This window comes from Emys orbicularis, chromosome 1 (assembly GCF_028017835.1).
Source record: "Emys orbicularis isolate rEmyOrb1 chromosome 1, rEmyOrb1.hap1, whole genome shotgun sequence".
In the NCBI taxonomy this organism is placed as follows: Eukaryota; Metazoa; Chordata; order Testudines; family Emydidae; genus Emys; species Emys orbicularis.
Genome location: NC_088683.1, coordinates 96,071,866 through 96,091,933, shown reverse-complemented (window position 1 = coordinate 96,091,933; position 20,068 = coordinate 96,071,866).

Genomic DNA, 20,068 nt, shown 5'->3' with positions numbered 1-20,068 from the left:
GAAAATTCAGAAGCTAAAACAAAAGATAACGTAACGCATTTCTTTGCCTTACTTACAATTTTTGTAATCTTAGATGGATCATTTCAGGTATGTTTTCAGGAGGAGATGTACCTGCCTGGTCTCTCTCTCCATCCGGATCGGGAACAAACAAAGAGAGCACAAACAAAACCTCCCCCCACCTCCAGATTTGAAAGTATCTTCTTTCCTTATTGGTCCTTCTGGTCAGGTGCCAACCAGGTTATTGAGCTTCTTAACCTCTTACAGGTAAAACGATTCAGTACAGCTGCCAAGGAGGGATTTTATGCAACTCTTTCCTTTATATTTATGACAGCAGGTTTAACCATTCTTGTTACCCGAAATTGGGCCAGCTAGTAAGCTTAGGGAAGACTAATGACCCACCAGAGTTTGGCAGAAAGCAGCACATTTATTATACTGATAGCTAAGCTCAAAAGAAGGGGGTGGGTCACACTCACACTCGAATACTCACGGTCCCAGGACAGGCATGGCACTGGAGATGTCAGGATCCTTCAAGGTAAGTGTCCCCACAGCACAGCGATGGATGGTTGGATGAAGGTAAGTCTTCCCAAGGCACGATGGAATGCAATGCGGCGAACCACTGGCCAGGCGGTCCGGGCGAAGGGCCTTCACGGGAGGTGCAAGCTTGTGAGTGCACTGCCAAGCACATGGCCCCTTCCCCTCTTAAGGACCTGCTCCTCATGGCCTGCGACTAGAGATGACTTGGCCATGTCTGGTTAGTCACACTCCACCTTGGCCAGTGTCCATGCAGTGTCCATGCATTGGGTGTGTGAGTGCTGCCTAATTAGAGTCCCAGACATCTTGTCTACCTGGGAGTTCTTCTGATCTTCCAGCTGTTCAGCCAGCCCATTCATCCCACAAGCATTCCAGGAGGGAGGGGGAAAGCCACTTCACAGGTATTCAAAGAGGGAGAGGAGACAAAAGGGGGTGTGGGGGGGAAGTGTAACAGACCTTTTGAGCATACAGGTTATACATAGCATAGTCATACAGAGCATACAGATCACTGCTGCTCCTACAACAATTCTGACATTGAGTTAGTTGGAGTGTCTTAACTGGACAAGAGGGTGGGAGTGCCTTTACTTCAAGTGTCTTGACTTTACCTAGGGATGTAACATGGGAGACTCTCGGTAGCCACTTGACTTCAGCAGAATCAATCCTTCCTCCAGCAGCATGAGGAGGATTTCTTCCCTGGTGAAGACAGGTGGTCACAGGAGTCCCCATAAGTGCATGTCAGAGGAATTGAAGGGATCTGTGCTAATAAGCCTCCAGCACCAAGTGTGATTGCAGGAGGATAATTTCCTATTCATTGTATTACAGTAGCACCTCGAGGCCCCAGTGGAGATCAGAGCTCCATCCTACTAGGCACACTACAAACATGTAGTAAAAGATAGTGTGCGCAACAAAGGGTTTATGTTCTAAATAGACCATGGGTGGGAAGGGGAAAGAGGTGAAGCGACTTGCTCAAGATTACAGCAGGCAAGTGGCAGAGGTGGGAATAGACGCCAGGTCTCCTGCTACCTAGTCCAGTGCCCTATCATTTTCCAAAATCCCTACAACTTGACTGTCCCACTATAAGTGGTTAAAGGAGTTTTCATGTCAAGCTGGGAGAGTGTCCTTGGCAGATGGTCTAGGGGGGCTAGTGAATTTCCAGGGGGTCGGCGTACATTCTTCATTTTAACTCTGCAAGTTTCTTAGGGCTTGTCCACATAAACACTTAGCTCATGGCAAGCTGGGAGGTGACTGTACGGCACACTAGTTTGCTGTGTACTAAGGGTCCATGTGGATCCTGCTGCCGTACATTAAAAGTTCCATAGTGCACTTTGATCTATCCTGCTTTGAAACGGGAGTAGGCTAAAGACACTAGGGAACGTGTAATGTGCGGGAGCATGCCTCACTCGGACACTGTGTCCATAGCATGCTAGTGCACTGTACGTTGACACTCAGCTTGCTAGGAACTAAGTATTCATGTGGACAAGCCCGCTAGTTTCCCTACTGAACTATACCCAGAAGGACTAATTTGGTTTCTCTGCCTAAGAGATGGAACCTGCTGTTGGCATATCCAGCAAAATTTGCAGATAGCCCAATAAATGTGAGTTAAGGCCCCCTGTGTGTGTTTCCGGTGGTCCTGTACAATTCCCAGAGAGGCTTTGTGTGCCAGTACCATGAGTTTAGACTTCTGTATAGAATTCTCTGCTTTTATTCCCCGCATGATGTCTGTCCATCCCCTCCCCTCCATAGTGTCCAATTTGTTTCACAAGCAGCAGGAACATACCACTCATCATTTATCATTAAATATTTAAAGGGGTGCAAGACGCATGTCGTCATATATGGCCACTGCATTCAAAACACCCAGTTCTATAGTCTTTCTTTTTTTCAGTTTGGAATTGAAATGTTTCATGGCTGAACTCAGACCAGGGCTCAAAAACTTCAGCAAGGTCTGCTGAGCAGGAGCGCCGCCAGCTTTTCTGCCGCCCTAGGCGGCAGAAGGTCCCGCCCAGAAATGCCGCCCCCCACAGAGACGGCGGAAGGTCCCGCCGCGGAAATACCGCCGTGGTCGCTGCCCCCCAAATTGTAGCGCCCTCAGCGACCGCCTAGGTCGCCTAATGGGTTGCGCCGGCCCTGCTGTTGAGCCATTCTGGAGTTACATGAGCCAGGTAAAAACACATCACTCTAAAAAGCACACACACTGTTTGGGGGTCAGATCATTGTATCCATTGGCGCTCTTGCCCTAATTTTAATCTGTTGGCTATTGTGGGGAAATTCATACGAACACAACTAAGCTTGCTGAAATTGATTCTCTGCTCTGGATTTAAGTAGGCGAGTTGGTTAGGTTTATAAAACATCAGTAAGCACTTTTATATAATTTAATTTTTTCATATCGCATCCCATGACAGACCAGTCTCTTCACCTGAATAAACATCCACTAAAATGCACTATTACAAACGGCATCTCCACCATCATCATGGCAAATCCCATAGCCTCCTTGGAGATCGAGTGCCACCTGGATCAATTTCTAGCTAGGTCCTTAAGACAGTCTGGCTGGAGGTTCAGTTTATTTCCCTCACTGGTGATTTTATCATGCCACTGCAGCTTTTGGTGACCATGTGATTCCTGGCTGTGTAGCAGAATTTCCTTGGCAAACACGTGTCATAATTTGTTGGTCTTCCATCCTAATAATATGTCCATACCACGAAAGCTGCCAAAAGGTATCTCCAGACCTCCACAAATGCCTGAGAAGATGGGTTTTGTAGCTTGAAGGGTCCTACAGAGGTACCTACTGGCAGCTCCCTCATGTTCAAGTTGAAGTTTTTCCTGGTGTGGGATGGGGAAGAAGGGGTCTCTCGGATCATTGATTTGGGGACCAGGCTAGAGCTTTAAGAGGTATGTAGGTGCCTAAGTCCCATTTTCAGGCACCGCTACAATCCACAGAACTCCCATTCAGCTGCTGCCTAGCCCTGGAGAAGCCTAAACTTGCCTGTGCCTAAGCCTTTTTTTCTTCCGGGCACGCACACTGCTGTCTCACTCTAGCTGTCCGGACGCCTATCTAAGCCTACCTAAGCCCCAGAGCCACTCACAGCGAAAGACAGGCATTCAGCTGCCCAAGCCACATGCAGGGGCCTGATCCTGTAAACAGCCTCTGAGAATGTCTACTGGATCGGGCCCCTCAGGTGAATCTGCACAAAGCCCGTGAAGGAAAGGAGCAGCAGCCCCTTTGTCATCTTAAACCTAGTGGATAGGGTCCCAGGATGTGGGAGATCCTTGTTTCAAGTCCCCCTTGCCTGATGAGGAGAAGGGATTGGAACAGCCATCTGCCACCTCTCAGCTGGGTGCCCTAACCACAGAGTTATAGAGTCGTTCTAACTCTGTCTCAAAGTATTCCATTGTTTCATTAAAGTGACAACTTCAGTAGGAGAGATTGAGGGAGCCCTGCATGAGAATATTCCACAGCCTCGTGGTTAGGGCATGCCTCTGAGAGGTGGCAGATCCCTGTTCAAATCCCTTCTCATCAGAAGGAGGGGGGACTTAAACTGGGGGGTCTCCGACAGCATAGGTGAATACCCTAGGCTGAAGGTTATAAGGGAAGGCCTCCTTCTCTCTCCCTGCCTCACATTTTGTTTCAGGTCCCACATGCAACTTAGGCAGCAGAGTGCCTATCTTCCCCCATTTCACAGATCACTAGCACAGCTAGGTGCCTCCCTGCAGCCTGGACTTAGGCACCTGTCTCCAAGAGAGGGGCAGGATCAGTGGCGGATGAATGATTTTGCCGCCCCTAGGCCCTGAAATAATTGCCGCCCCCGGCCCCATATGAACTTGTTTTCGTTTTTTTACAAATTCGTTTGAACTAAAATGAATCTAAATATCATGAAAAAAATTGAATTTACAAGTTTTCTTATAAATAAAATTACAAGTACAGCGGACCCTCGCTTGAATGCGTGTCTGTATAGCGCGGGACCGCACATGGATCCAAAACTGAGAACCGCTTAATTTCTTCCTTCCGGTCATATTATTAACGTTTAGGATTCTCGTGAGTATGTTTACTAAATGGCGTTGCGCCGTCATTGGTGGTTTCAATACGCGCTATGATTGGTAGAATCGCGACGTCACTGATACTGCGATTACAAAAATGCTGCTATTATACATTTGCCTCCCCTGCAGATTTGTCGGCCTAGGCGATAATACGCCGCTGGGCAGGATTGAGCACACATCCTCTCTGGTCAGCATCTCCTATTGGCTAGCTTAGCCACTTAGCATGCCCGCTTTGTGGACCACATTCTAAGATCTCTCTCTCTCTCTCTCCCCATTCAGTGTTTAGGGAGCCCAGCCTAACTCAGGCTTTGTGGACTGCAATGCTGGGGTTCTAGAGATTTTCTAGGCACCTATAAGTTAGGCATTGCAATGATGAGTGTCACAACACCTACGTCCCTTCCTGGATCGCAGCTCTGCTCAGTTCAGCCTTCTGAAAGACATGTCTTAACCCAGCAAGATGATGTCTCTTGGTAGGAATCACTTGCACAGCTCACACACATTGCTGGCTTCTCCATTAAACTCTAACTGCTCAAAAGAGACACCCAGGCATCACTCAATGGACAGCTCAATGAAAAGCCTCTGCAACAGCAGTCAGAAAAACAAAGCTAGGACGTGTTAAGGCTGCCTAAGGAATGAGATGGAAATACTGAAAATGTCGGTATAGAAATCCTTGATTCACCCCAGATCATGTTGAGGTTTAGTTACCCTCTCTCAAATCAAGGGGGTGCAGAAAGTGAAGTCATTCAGATACAGGCAAGAAAAGCGGTTAGAAGGAGGGAAAGACTTGTGTGTGAGAGGATAGTGCAGAGACTGGGACCATTTAGTTGAGAGACGGGACAGAATAGAGATCTATAAAATAGGACTGGCCTGGAAAAGGAAGATCAGACACTCTGGTTTACCCTGTTCATAATATAAGAACAAGCAGACAGGCACCGAAACTCAGATTTTTTTTAAACACCCACACACACACTCTACAATATTCTATCACAAAATACAATTTAATTCAAAAGCTTAAGGGACAGCCATTTAAATGGAGAATGAGGACAGCCACAGTTTATGTTAAAAAGGAAAACAGAGAATTAGCAATATAATGAATGCTCATATTTCAGAGCACAAGCCAAACTAGAAGTGACAAGGGCTAACACACAACTTATCCTATGCACAGATTAGTCCATAAGTGTCTACTAGAGCAGTGGCTCTCAACCTTTCCAGACTACTATACCCCTTTCAGGAATCTGATTTGTCTTACATACCCCACGTTTCACTTCACTTAAAACCTACTTGCTTATAATATCAGACATAAAAATACAAAAGTGTCACAGCCGCACTGTTACTGACAAATTACTGACTTTCTCATTTTTATCATATAATTATAAAATAACTCAATTGGAATATAAATCTTGTACTTACATTTCAGTGTATAGTATACAGAGCAGTATAAACAAGTCATTGTCTGTATGAAATTTTAGTTTGTACTGACTTTGCTAGTGCTTTTTATGTAGCCTGTTGTAAAACTAGTCAAATATCTAGATGAGTTGTTGTACCCCCTGGAAGACCTGTGCATACCCCCAGGGGTACATGTACCCCAGGTTGAGAACCACTGTATTGGAGAGCTTTTTGCACCATCTTCTGAAATATCTGGTGCTGACCAGTCAGAGAGAGGACACTGGACTAGATGGACTGCTGGTCTGATGTGCTATGGCAATTCACATGCCCCTACCTTTCTCAACTTCAAATGCAGGTTTCTGCCAATGCTATGCAAACATGTAAAAAAAAAAAAAAAAGAGTGAAACTTTTTGTAAAAATACATAACAGAAGACTCACAGTTTTATGACTTGTTGGGTTTATGCCTTAGCTGCTGGTATTGGGCAATGGAGCCAGCTTTTTGAAGTGCTTGGAAAACCCCCGTCCCTCCCAAATGCCAAACTTTCTTCTCTATAACAGAACATTCACCAATAAACTTAATGCTAAGACTAAACCGTGACTCAGCATTGTTGACCCAGCCAAGATGTATGTCAAAAATACACCAAGGCAGCCCCTTAATATGGCTACAAGGAAATCTTTGTATTTTCTCAAACAGTGGCTACAGATAAGGGCTGCTTTATATTGATTTATTAAAGGCAGCACCTTCTAGCCCATCCCTCCAGGGTCATAGAAAGCCCCATCTTAATTCCTTCCCCTTCTAACCCACATTGAAGTGGCAGCCCAGCTAATGTTCTGTCCTACCAAATCCCTCACTTTGCTTAGGCCCTGGTCCTGTCGTGAGCTCTGGGCAGGTAAATCCTTGCATCTGTGCAGAGCCCCAGGGAAGTCTCTAGGCCTGTGCATTGGCACAGATGTCTACCTTCAGAGAGCTCATTGAAACAGGGGGAGGGGGCTTTACTCATGGCAGTACAAAAACTCTGCACTCTCAGCCAATCAGAATTGTCTGGGAGCCCCTCCATTGATCAGCCACTGACACAAGGTGTAGCTGAGGAAGATTCAAAGGAGGATTTGCCATTATATTAATAATGTGGAGCAGATAGTTAATCTGGTCTATAGTTTAAATGTAAAAATTACTCACTCGGTACAGTCCCTTTTATTACCTTTTCCCCCAAGCAAAGCTGATTGTGGATAGGTAAGCTGGGACTCCTGGGCAGGACAGACTTAATAACACAGCTGTATTGGCTTCAAAATAGGTTTGTGGGTGATCCTGTGGTTGTGAGCCTTTAGCTAATGAGATGGTAACTCCTTTCTACCACACCCTCACCCCAATTATTTATTGATTGGGATTAGGATCATTTGCTAAAGAGGGGTAGCGCTAGTAGCAAAGCTAACTGGTATATAAAGAAAGCCAGGTCTCTATAGCTAAGCTTTTCTGGAGGGAAATGCATGTAAGTATGGGAATAGGGAAGTGTGTAGTAGGGGGCTGCTATTAAGTAAACTGTTTACTCTGGCATTGTGCTTAAAAGCTTTTGATTTTTGTGATCTTCCTTAAAAAGTGGATGTGATTATTTAACAGTTCTGTATAGCAAGGCTGCTAAGTACTGTTCCTCCATCCTCTTAAACCCAGGCTGTTTTATGTTGCCAGGCTGAAAGAGAGAACTTTCTTTCCTTAAGCTTTAAATCTTCACTCAACCCTATCAACTATTTAAATGGACCTCCTTAGCCTGCTCCCTCCAGGTCTGTCACTCCATGGAAAAAGCTAGTGTGTCAAGAATGAAAACGCACAATATCTACAACTACACTAAGTAGGAGACCGCCACAGGATAGTAGAAAACTGGTGGTGATATGTATGTATCTTGTCTCTCTCCCTTTCCTACGCTCACAACCACAGCGGGGGAGAGACTCTAACTTCTGGTAAAAGGTGACTCTGCTGTTGACCGTCCTAGATGTGTTGCTGCTACTTCTCCATGCTGCCCTGTTAACGTTGGGCACCTGGGTTTTTCTCTTTTGCTTGTACCACCCTTACTGTGAGGCAAAGCCCCATGTTGGTTTCTACAGACATGTGGCTTGGAAGACACTCTGATCTCCCTAACAAATGTTGGGAAAGATATTTTTCTCCTTATGTACATCCACTAACACTTTATTGCAGCCTTTTCTCTGGCTGCTGTTTGTGAAAACTGTAGACTTTTTTTACTATACAATTGCCTTCTCCTCAGGCAAGAGGAAGAGGCTTCATAGTATGTTATTGCTACGTAGTCTAGTTTTCAGATTGGCTAGGGGATGGGTTTTCAAGGTCAGTATGAAGAGGGTGATTGGCTCTGGGGGTTGGGTAAAGTGGAAGAGGGGCCCTGAGATGAACAAAGGATGTGAAGGAATGGGGAGAAAGCAGGGAGGAATTGTATTTTAAATGAAGGTCTGTGCTTCAGATCAACAACAAACAAAAAAAATTGTCAATTTTAAGGCTGTAAGAGCAAACTATCCCAATGCAAAGGAAATGTAAGAAGTATGGTTAGAGACCATGTTGGCTTAACCAGGAGATCTTCAATGACCTGAAACTCTAGTCCTACAGAAAGTAAAAACTAGGGCCAATTACAAAGGGACAAAATGAGATTAAACTAGCTGGAACATAAAACGTAACAAGAAAACATTTTTATAAATACATCCAAGGAAGACCAAGAACAGAGTGGGGGGCCTTTGAGGGGGCAGGGCCAACTTTAGGACCTGCAGGGCCTGATTTGAATACCCGGTCCGGGTCTTCGCTGGCACTGAAGGACCCCGTGCCGCCGAAGACCCGGAGTGGACCACCGCCGGGTGAGTAAAACAAATTTAAAAATTTAAAAGGCGCCTTAGGTGCGGGGCCTGATTTGGGGGAATCGGCCTAAAGCTGGCCCTGTGAAGGGGCTGCACTGCTGTACCACTGTAGTGAAGATGCTCGATGCAGACAGAGCTCTCCTGTCAACTTAGACCATGTCTGCACTAGAGACCTTACACTGCACAGCTGTACCACCAAGATCTCCCTTGTAGCCACTCTATGCTGATGAGGGAGAGCTCTCCTGTTGACATAATTAAACCACCCCCAAAGAGGTCTCCTGCTGACCTAGTACTGTGCACACTACCACTTATGCTAGCAAAACTATATTGTTCAGGGGGGTGTTTTGTTTTGGTTTTTCATACCACTGAGCAACATAGTTATATCAATGTAAGCTTGCAGTGTAGGCCTGGCCTTAGACAAATTAGATGTCTTCAAGTCGGCAGGGCCTGATGGAATGCATACTAGAATATGTAAGGAACTGGCTGAAGAGATCTCTGAGCCATTAGTGATGACCTTTGGGAACTCCTAGAGGAAGGAGTAGCTCCTAGAGGACTGGAAAAGGGCAAGTTACCCATCTATAAAAAGGGAACAAGGACAACCCTGGGAAATACAGACCTGTCAGCCTAAGTTCAGTACCTGGAAAGATAACAGTGCAAATAATCAAATGATCAATTTGTAAGTACCACAAGATAATGTGATAAGAAACAGTTAACATGGACTTATCAAGAACAAATCATGTCAAACCAACCTAATATACTTCTTGGACAGGGTAACAAGACTTGTGGATAGGGAGGAAGCAGCAGATGTGATGTATATCAATTTTAATAAGGCTTTTGATACTGTTTCACATGCCCTTTTCAGAAGCAAACTATGGAAATCTAGCCTAGATGAACTTGCTATAAGGTGGGTGCACAACTGGCTGGATAACTACTCAGAGTAGTTATCAATGCCTCAGTCAAGCTGGGGGGCCATTTCACGTGGGGTCCCACAGGGATCTGTCCTAGGTCCAGTTCTATTCAATATATTTATACCATTATCCAAACTGAGAGTGCACTTAATTTGTTGATACCAAGCTGGGAGGGGTTGCAAGTGCTTTGGAGGACAGGATTAGAATTCAAAATGTACTAGAACAACTGGAGAAATGGCCTGAAACAAATAGCATGAAATTCCATAAGGACAAATGCAAATACTACAGTTAGACAGGAACAATCAATTGCCCAAAAACAAAATGGGGGAGGGGGGAATGAGCACCTAGGAAGGAGTACTGCAGAAAAGGATCTGGGGGTTACAGTGGATCACTGCTACATTGTAGACATCTGTAGTTCTGTTCCCCCCCCCCCAAAAAAAAATGACCATCATTCTGGGATGTATTGGTATGTTGTAAGCAAGACACACTACTCAGCACTGGTGAGGCCTCAGCTGGAGTACTGTGTCCCGTTCAGGGCATCACACTTTGGGGAAGATGTGGACAAACTGGAGAGTCCAGAGGAGAGCAACAAAAATGATTAAAGGTCTAGAAAACGTGAGCTATGAGGAAAGACTGAAAAAATTGATTTGTTTTTTCAAGAGATGATTGAGGGGGCAGATATAAAGAGGAGGGTGATAAATGGTTCTCGTTATCCACGGAGGACAGAAGTAATGAGCTTAAATGGCAGAAGGGAGACTTAAGTTAGACATTAGGAAAATTTTCCTAATTGAAGGGTGGTTAAGCCCTGCACAAACTACCTAGATTCCACAACCTGCCTGTCACCGGAGGTTTTTAAAAACAGGTTAGACAAACCCCTGTCAGGGATGGCCATGAGGTCCCTTCCAGTCCTAGGCTACATTTCTACAATTATTGATCTCATTTGTTTAAACTATAAGCTTTCTAGAGCAGGAACCGTTTTCTTCGTGTCAAGCACCATGGGACCCTGATATTTGTTGGAGGGTCTCTAGGTGCTACCACAATATAAATAACACCAAGCAGGTCGCATGTCCTCAAACTGACATGTTAGATTCCTCTAAAGATAAGAATTTCTCTTTCGTCATACTGTTGAAGGGTAAATATAAAATGACGTTGCACTCCTTGTCATACACTGCTTCATACAGTACATCCAGTTTGGAAGGATGTTTAGTGTAAAATTTATCTCTGGCAGTTCCAGTGGAATGAAGGGGGGGTGGGGGGGGCAGGCTTCACAGAACAGTGTTCCTGGGCAGATTCCAATCTCCCTCTCCTATGAGAGGAAAATAGGACAGCCATGTGGAGAGGGGTTGGGATAGAATGAAGATCAGGCCATGTTCTTGTGGCCACGTGGGAGGAGAGTGCATGCCTAAAACCAGACATCTAGTCTTGTGCACAGTCTCTCTCTCTCTCTCTTACCCCCCCCCCCCCCCCCCGCCTTGTTAGTTACTGATGTTTCCATCCAACAGTGCCGGAAGAGAGCTGAGGTAGAACTTGGAAATTCTCTTTGTAGAGTCTGGAGTACAAACGACTATTTGATTGACACCAGCTCTCTCCAGACCTACAAAACATCTTGGCCAGGCATCTCAAGATGGAGGGATTACCTTGGCCTCAAGCAAATGGTCAGCGGCCAGAACAATCTCTCCAGGGGCCATCTCCCAGGAATCCACAAAGTAAGGTCACATTCCAGCAGACAGTGTATTGTCAATGTGTCTCATGTTCTAGTGACCTAAATCTTTAGTCTAAATGCTGGAAAAGAAATGCAACTGGATTTGTGGCTGTCTTCCAGACTAGAACATCTTCCAACAGTACCACTTTAGTTCCTGAAATACTTACCTACAGTTTCCTTTGGTTAAGGAATTGTCTGAATCTTGCTGCTCAAATCTGATAATCTGCCTTCCTGAATTACCCAGTTTGTGAACATTCACTAGTCGTTGTCTGCTATGCTGCTACTAGCGGCAAGAACTAGGAGAAGCTGAAGGAGGTTACTGCCTGCTGGGGGAGCATCCAGCCAAGGCTTTGCCTTTATTCTTTGCTAATTCAACAAATGGCTTGTTGAAACCAGCCATGGTCCTTCCTGGCAGTGATCTAGGAAGGGTTTCTTGTGATAACAAGAGATCTACCCCAGTGGCTGGTCTGCTCTTCAGAACAACTCCAAGTAAGCACTGTTTTCTCTCCTCTCATCACTCTTCCAAGATAAGTTGTAAAGGATCTTCACTTCCCAGATATTAAATTGGTTTTCTAAATGGATAGTTTCTTTAAAATAACTGTGCAAAGCCCAGTAAAAGGGTGGCAAACTATTGGTCAAGATGCAGCAATTTTTTTTCTTGATCTCTAGATCCCAACACTCTGAGAGTGAATGCAGGTGTAGAGGTTCCACGCCCCAGTCTCCCTCCTGAATCTGTGTTTCCTTTGGGTATAAACTTTGACAAGTAAGTTCTTGTCTCCTAATTCACATGTCTTGTCTACATGAAAAAAACTGTTCTTCCTTAAATTCCCTTCTCTCCCCCTCCCCCGCCTTGCCCCAGACATAGATTTTTTTTAAAAAAATCCCAAATTGGAAAAGTTGTACCCAATATTGATCAACCTATCCCCTCTTCAAACTAAGAATTGAGCATCTGTCCTTGGATGTGAAGACACTCATGGTGCAGCTACACAGGCTTCTGTCTTCCAATTCTATGCCTGGACTTCAAACTCAGAATCCTCTGGACAAGTTCATATAGCTCTGTCTACAGACAGACCATGCCGAGTGGTGATCTTTGTCGATGCTTGGACAGGCTTCCAGGGAATACCAAACTGCTGCATGCAGTGGAGTGAGTTGTTCCTGTTGGGGGCACGCTTCCTCTGGTGCTAGGGGCCTTCTGGAGGTGCGGTCCTTTAATAGTGCTCATGGCCATTAAATCCCTAGCGCATCTCTCAAAAACAGGTGGCTGTTATTCCTGGAGTTGTCCTGGCCATACTTCTGTTTGGCAGAGTTCTGCTGACCCAAATTCCTTGTATGTCTCACTGGCGGTGATGGGATTTGCTTCCTGGGCTAAATGAAGGTGTTGCCTCAGACTTGGGTACAGCCACCTCCTCGGTATGTTAGAGCCATGGTCTTCCCTCCCTGGCACAAACCCAAGGCAGGTGGTATGTAGCTCAAATATCCCTTAAATAGTGAGCTGCAGACACATATCACTGCAGTGTCACTTCAGGGACTGTCCTGGGGAAGTCTGTGCAGAACTGAACAGCTTCTGGGCAACCTCCTCTGAGTGGCTCCCTGGCTGCATACAGGTCTCTTCAGGGCTCCATTCTCACTGGCTCTTCCTGGGCACCGCTGCTGCCTCAATGGACAGGTGGCATAGAAGATGATAGGGACTTGTTTTGGGTTCATGCAGCAGAATATACATGTGTAAATCTGTGCTCTTGAGCGAGGTCACAGGGCATCTCCTAGCCCTGCCCAAGCAGAACATTTGGGGGGGGGGGGGATATGCCATGGAGGTGTGGCTTGCCAATAAACTTTAGGCTTTTTGTCCTGCTTGGCACCCCTGTGCACCAATGATCCCCATGTGCTCTGGTCTAGAAGCCCATTGCAAAAGGTGTTAAGATGAAAGCTGCTACCTAAGACTTGGAGTTACAGTTAAGATCTTAACAATCTCTTCTCTCCCCCTCCCCATTCTTATTTTTAAGCCCAGTGATGGGTGAAATGGCAGCTGTTGCCAACCTAGGTCCTTTGCCAAGAGCACCACAATCCTCCAGCACTGGCAGGAATAACCAGTGGCAAGAATCAGTGAGTCTGGCACAGCGTGAGCATGTTGTACAGAGGATGTAGGTATCTGGTGTCAAAATGGACTTCTCTCCCTCCAAGAAGAGGGAAGGGCTTCTGAATTAAGAAGCAAAAATTTCAGATGTCCATTGCCCTATATCAAAGAACATGGGATTTCACATGAAATCCCTTCTCTGCCTCTCTTCACTGCCCTCTTCTACCCTTGCCAAAAAAAGGCAGATGGTGGCTGATGCTCCAAGTGGCTTGCTGAAAAGTAAAAAGAAGGGACCTCTAGGCTTCAGTAATGTGTGGGTGTAGTGGGTGTGTTGATTGGTTTTTAGGGGAGTGAAGACCATAGACTGGAAATACTTGGGTTCTATGCAATATTAACTTATAACCAAGGAAACTGTCTTCATATTACAGTAAAGCAAAGATCTCCAATTGAGATCCGAGCCTAGTGAGCTCTGCTCTTTACCAATAAGGGACTGCCTCATTACTTCCTTGGAGCTACTGAGTTTGTCTCAGTATGATAAAACGCTTTCCTGGTCTTTCACCTTTTTATATGCTGCATGACACGTTGGGATGGGGTGAGACTAGATACATGGTTGTCAGTCAAAGCTCGCCCCTCCCCGCCCCCCGAAGTGTCCTCTTAGAATTACTTTCCTGAGATTCCTGAAACAAAAACCAAAAGCCCATCACTGACTGAGAAGCAATCTTTCAGTTAGACGAAACTGATTCATCTGTTGCATGGGTGTCTTCCTGTTTAGAGTCCAAATGATTTATCCCAATCCTGATCCTGCCGTATTAGGAGATGAGCGCACAGAGAGGCTGGTGTCATTTGCTCGGAGGGTAGAAGGGGAGTCATATGACCAAGCAAACAGCAGGGTAAGTGGCGTTATCTCTGCTACCAGTACTCCAGATAATACAGACCAAACACAAATCTTACTGTATTGGTGACCGCTTAGGCTTGTGCCAAGTCTTCCTCCACTGATCCAGCCCTAATTAGAGTCCTAGTTAGATGAGGCTGCCAGCACTCTTACTTAGGCCTGCTCAATACCGTCAAGGTGACATAGCAAAAAACCTCAATTACCATCCCAGTGCCCTTGAACTGGTGATAGCAACAAGGGAGAACTCTGACCAAAAAAAGTGTAGAAAAATGGCTTCCAGCGTTCCTTAAACCCTGTGGCTTGAGACCAATCTGAAATAGAGCTGTCCTGAGAGCCGTGAATGACCAGAAGGTCCACAAAATGCAAGCTAGTATGTCACAAGCTGTGTTTTGTTTGTTTGTTTGTTTGTTTTTTGTTTTTTAAGGGAATGGGGAAGTGAGTGGAAAGCATGTGTCCTTCTCGCTTAGTATTTGCATATGTTCACAGCAAGGAAACTCTCTTCCCATAGTGCCATACTTCAATGTCTGCTTTCCTCGCATGCAATAAAGAATGGATGTTGAAACCTAATTCTTATACCTCAACAAAAAAGCTTCTTATTTGTGGTGGTGGTGGTGTTGCATTTGCAGGGAATCAGTATAGTATCTGACCTTGACTCTCCTTCATTGCATAATTTAGGATTGGGACAGCTTCTGCACATGCACAGCATATTGGTAGGGGGTTCTTTATGCAATCTGTCTAATCTATAGGTTTTTTCCTTTCTCTCCTGTTCCCTAAAATCAGGAGGAATACCACCATCTGCTAACTGAGAAGATCCATGAAATCCACAGACACATACAGGAAGTACAAGAGAACAGGCTGCTGGGGCAGCAAGGACTTGGTGTACTGCCAGCTCCACAGCAGCAAGGACCTGGCATGGGTCAGCTGTAACCAAGACTCTCTGCTAGTAAGAACAATATGGGTCTTTTAATGTTTCTTGACGTATTACAGAGTGTCTAACCAGTTATCCATACCACCAGAAACTAACATGACTGTCATACATCTGTTGCTAGTTATAAGACTATAACAGTAGTGCTCATCAAGTGAGATGAGTCTCCTTGCAAGTTGCTTGACCTTATTAAATCAGTCTGCTGCCTGGTAGGATGCTTTCACCATTTGTATTCAGGTAGCACCAAGAAGCCCCATTCAGAATCTGGGTGGATCCTACTGTGCTAGAAGCTGTACAAAGTATGAGACTAGATATGTCACTTTTGGACATCTAAACCACATGCCCTAATCCCTTGGATACCTCTCTTAAGAGCACTCTGGTATTGTCTGAGAATAAATGTCCATAAATGAGCACTGATCATATTGTGTCTCATTCTAGGTCCAATAAAGGACTAGGTCATTGGTGGGGGAGAAGTGGTTTGTCAAGCCCTTCTGATATGTGTGGGCATGCTCTTGACAGTACCCAAGTAACTTACAACCAAACTAGAACATGGGAAGACCATATCTTGTTGATGCTATACCTGATGACTCTGCTCCCTAGTCAGCTGCACAATAAAACTGTATTGTGCCCCTAATAAATGAATCCCCAAAGTCTCTATCTGGCTGCCCCTTAAATGTTTCTATATTATACAGGACTAAAGTGTCTCCCTGGATCCCTGTTTGACTACTGTGCCATGTGCTTTAAATGCACCCTTATTAACTCTGGTAATACAAGTGAGGATAGTCTACTTAAAATCTACCTGTTTCCCCTGCCTGGTGGTGGAGATGGCTTTAAGAACTTGTATTTCTGTATCCTTGGTAAAACTTTGGTTAAAATCCATCTTCAATAGAGGAATGGAAATGTTACCCACTATTGAAGAACAAATGCAGAATAACATGGCTTAAGCTGTACGTACCTGTTAGTGGCTTCCTTGTCCATGAGTTTACCCTAATCTTTGATCTAGATATCTGAAGATGCCACCCCTTCAGCAATCCACATGGCTTGACCTGCCTTCCCTCTAGGAGGGGCAACCTAGCTCCTATACCAGACACGCTGTCCTTGACATGACTCACATGATGGATCTGCTGGTGACATGAGCAGCCTTTTCTGAACTGCCTCTCTAGTCTCCCCAAGTGAGCTTTTAGCATCTGGAGCCTAAGGCTCCTTGGTAATGGCATGTAGGAAGCCTAATAGTGCATGGAACCTGTTCATTCAACTCCATGGTATTTCTGACCATTCTGGCTACTGTAAGAATGGGGTGCAGTCATCCTGTATCAAACTGGAGGGCTTAACTGTGTCTAACGAAGTTGTTGGCAAATGAGCAGTCTTCCTCCAAGAACTTTACTTCTCACTATTCTTTTTGTAATAGGCTTTGTGGAGAGCTGAATGGTAGATCCCAACCTCCAGGAAGAACTGTGTGTCTGGACTATCCTCATCCAAGCTGCCTCCTCTGGACAAGATTAACAAGTGAAAACAATTTCTTAGTGTATACTTGGTGTTATGGATTCAGATTTTTAAATGCAAAGTAAGTTTAACATGCTCTACTTCCCTACAAGCTTATTTTAATAAAACTCTTATTAAATCTCTAATGCTCTCTGACTCTGTACAACTTGGAAGGCTTTTTTAATTTTTATTTTTATTTATTTTTTTAAAACGTCTCCACACATTCAAATTTGAGTTCAGGTGACTGGAAAGGTGTCCAGGAAAACCTGGATCTGAATCTCTTCTGAATTAAATGGGTGTAACTCACTGAAGTCACGGGTCACTTGCTGGAAGATTCTCTACACCTTGAAGTCTTTAAACCATGATTTGAGGACTTTAATGGCTCAGACATAGGTTTGATACAGGAGTGGGTGGGTGAGATTCTGTGGCCTGTGTTGTGCAAGACGTCAGACTAGATGATCATAATGGTCCCTTCTGACCTTAAAGTCTATGATTCTAATATTGTACTTCTGGTGTAAACCCAGAAGAAAACTCCACCAGCATGTCTGGATGTCTCCAGATAACTGCTGCTCCCAGCACCTTTTATTTAAATAATCCCAAAACAACTTCCTGTTACCATTGCTGAGGTTCTAGGGTTATGAGTGTGGAATCTTTCCCCTTTGTCTTACCACATACCACCACTCCACTCAGGATGCAACTCCTTGAGACTGTTTTGCTAAGCCCAGGTTCAGAAACTAGCAACACCCAAAGGTGGCTAGAGCAGACACACATGGTCTGCCTCTTTATTTTACTGCCCTGAAGAACGAACCACTTTGAAAAGGGGAGAGAAGAGAAACCTTTCACTCTCCCACCCCTACAGAACAGGCTTCCCCCCCCCCCCCACCCCCAGCTGGGCTCAAAAAGTTCAGATCAACTTCTGCTCTCTGGCATTGGCTTGGGGTCCAGTCCCACCACCTCTAGCCTATGGTTTGCCTGAGTCAACTCCAACAGTGTGTGAAACTAATTAATTCAGAGCAGATCAGTTTTGCTATAAGGAGTAACTCACCCCCTCCTTTTTGTCCAGCTACAAATGTCCCTGGGTAGGCTGTGGAACTGGAGTCTTAGCAACATGATGCACAGTAGGGGACCTACTTACCTTCTGGCAGATGTTGCCAGTCTCTACTGACTAATTGTCAAATAGTAAAAGCAATGTAAAGGGGCTGGAAACCTCCTAAGCTTGGTTTGTTTGTAGAAATAAATGGGCTACCAACATCTCTTAACTTCTTCCCTCACACCCCCTTCACTGTTCCATTAATGAAATGGTAGCAATGTGCTGTGTCACTTCTACAGTGGGGTTTTCTTTATTGGGAAACAAGGCCATTCTCAAATTGTCATTAGGTAACCCCCAGCTCACTTAAGGTTTCCCTGATTTGAAGCAGAGTTCAGCAAGACTATAATAAGAATTAATGCTGCACTTCCCATTCATGCCCATCAAAGGGTTTGAAGGAGTAGTAGGGGTGAGATGGACAGATGTGTCAAAGGTTCTCCAGAGCCTGGGGTAGGGTGTGGTTTGTTTGTTTTTGTCTTTAGCTACTACAGTGGTGGTGGAGGGGGGGGAGGGGCCCAAACACACAGCAGCATAATTCAGCCAGAAATCCATGCAGACTCAGAACCTGAAACAATAGCTCTGAGGTGTAAATTGCTCATTTGTTTCAGTGATGCTAATGATATCCTTCAATGTAAGATTAGTTAATTATTTTGCCATTTTATCAAACAAAGGGCAAAGATGTGGATCATAAGTGTATCTAAATCTGTGTCCCAAACTGTGAGGGCAACTCCTTTTCCCCCAAAGAAGATTCAAATGAGGAGCTGTTGCAGGGAGAGCTGTAAAAACTCAGCTGTGTAGGACTTTCATAAGGCGGGAGGGGGAATGGCTAACCTTCCTGCAAAGTCTCAACTTTTATAGAGTCAGGACAGGAACTACAGCGCTAATGATGGCTACCACTCTTCTCTGACACAAAGTTACCCCAGTAACCTGCCATCTTCCTAGATTTTATGACTGGCTGCATTCTCAAGTAAACCAGTGTGTGTAGTACCTAAGTGCTGAACTGAACAAACAAAAGCTGGGACCAAAAAAAGTTGCACTCTAGCCCACCATAAATGTTCAAAAAACATGACTCACGCTCATCCAAACTCAAGAGATTGGCTTTAAAAATCATGAGATGTAAAATAATTTGGTGGGTTTTTATTTACCTTCTGCTGTTTGAGTCTTTAGGCCAGGGGTCGGCAATGTTTGGCACGCGGCGCGCCAGGGTAAGTACCCTGGCAGGCCGGGCCAGTTTATTTACCTGCTGATGGGGCAGGTTCGGCCGATCGCGGCCCCCACTGGCCGCAGTTCGCCATCCCGGGCCAATGGGGGCGGCGGGAAGCCACGGCCAGCACATGGCTCGCCCACACCGCTTCTCGCCGCCCCCATTGGCTCGGGACGGCGAACCGTGGTGAGTGGGGGCCGCGATCGGCCGAACCTGCCCCATCAGCAGGTAAATAAACTGGCCCGGCCCGCTAGGGTGCTTACCAGCTTTAGGCTGTTGCGTGTGGGGTGTGTCACATTGTGACACTTTCTCCACAGCCCCAAGGGCTAGAAGCTTACTGCTTAGGGTTACCATATGTCCTCTTTTTCCCGGACATGTCTGGCTTTTCGGCACTCAAACCCCCGTCCGGGGGGAATTGCCAAAAAGCAGAACATGTTTGGGAAAATGGCGGCTCTGCTCCTCCCCTGACTCTTCGGCTCTGTTTAAGAGCCGAGCGCTACGGGCTTCGGGCAGCCCCCATGCCTCCGGACCCTGCGCCGCGGGAGCCCGGGAGGGGAAGTGCCCGGCCGGGGGCGCAGGGTCCGGAGGCATGGGGGCTGCCCGAAGCCCGAGCGCTACCGGCTTCACGGTTTGCCGGGAAGCCTCCAGACCCTGCGCCCCTGGCTGGGCGCTTCCCCTCCCGGGCTCCAGCTGCGCTGGGGAAGCGCCGGCCGGGGGCGCAGGGTCTGGGGGCTGCCCGGCAAACCGTGAAGCCGGTAGCGCTCGGGCAGCCCTTTTCGCGTGGCTGGGAGTGGGAGGGAGGAGGGGGCGGAGTTGGGGCGGGGCTGGGGGTGGGGAAATGGGCGGGCCCGGGCCCGTGGAGGGTCCTCTTTTTTTATTTGCTGGATACGGTAACCCTATTACTGCTTTAAGAAGGAAGACTGAAATCATCACACAGCCCCCTGGCTCCAGGCGCTGGGGCTGAAGGAAAACAAGAATTCGCATCAGGGCTGGCCCCA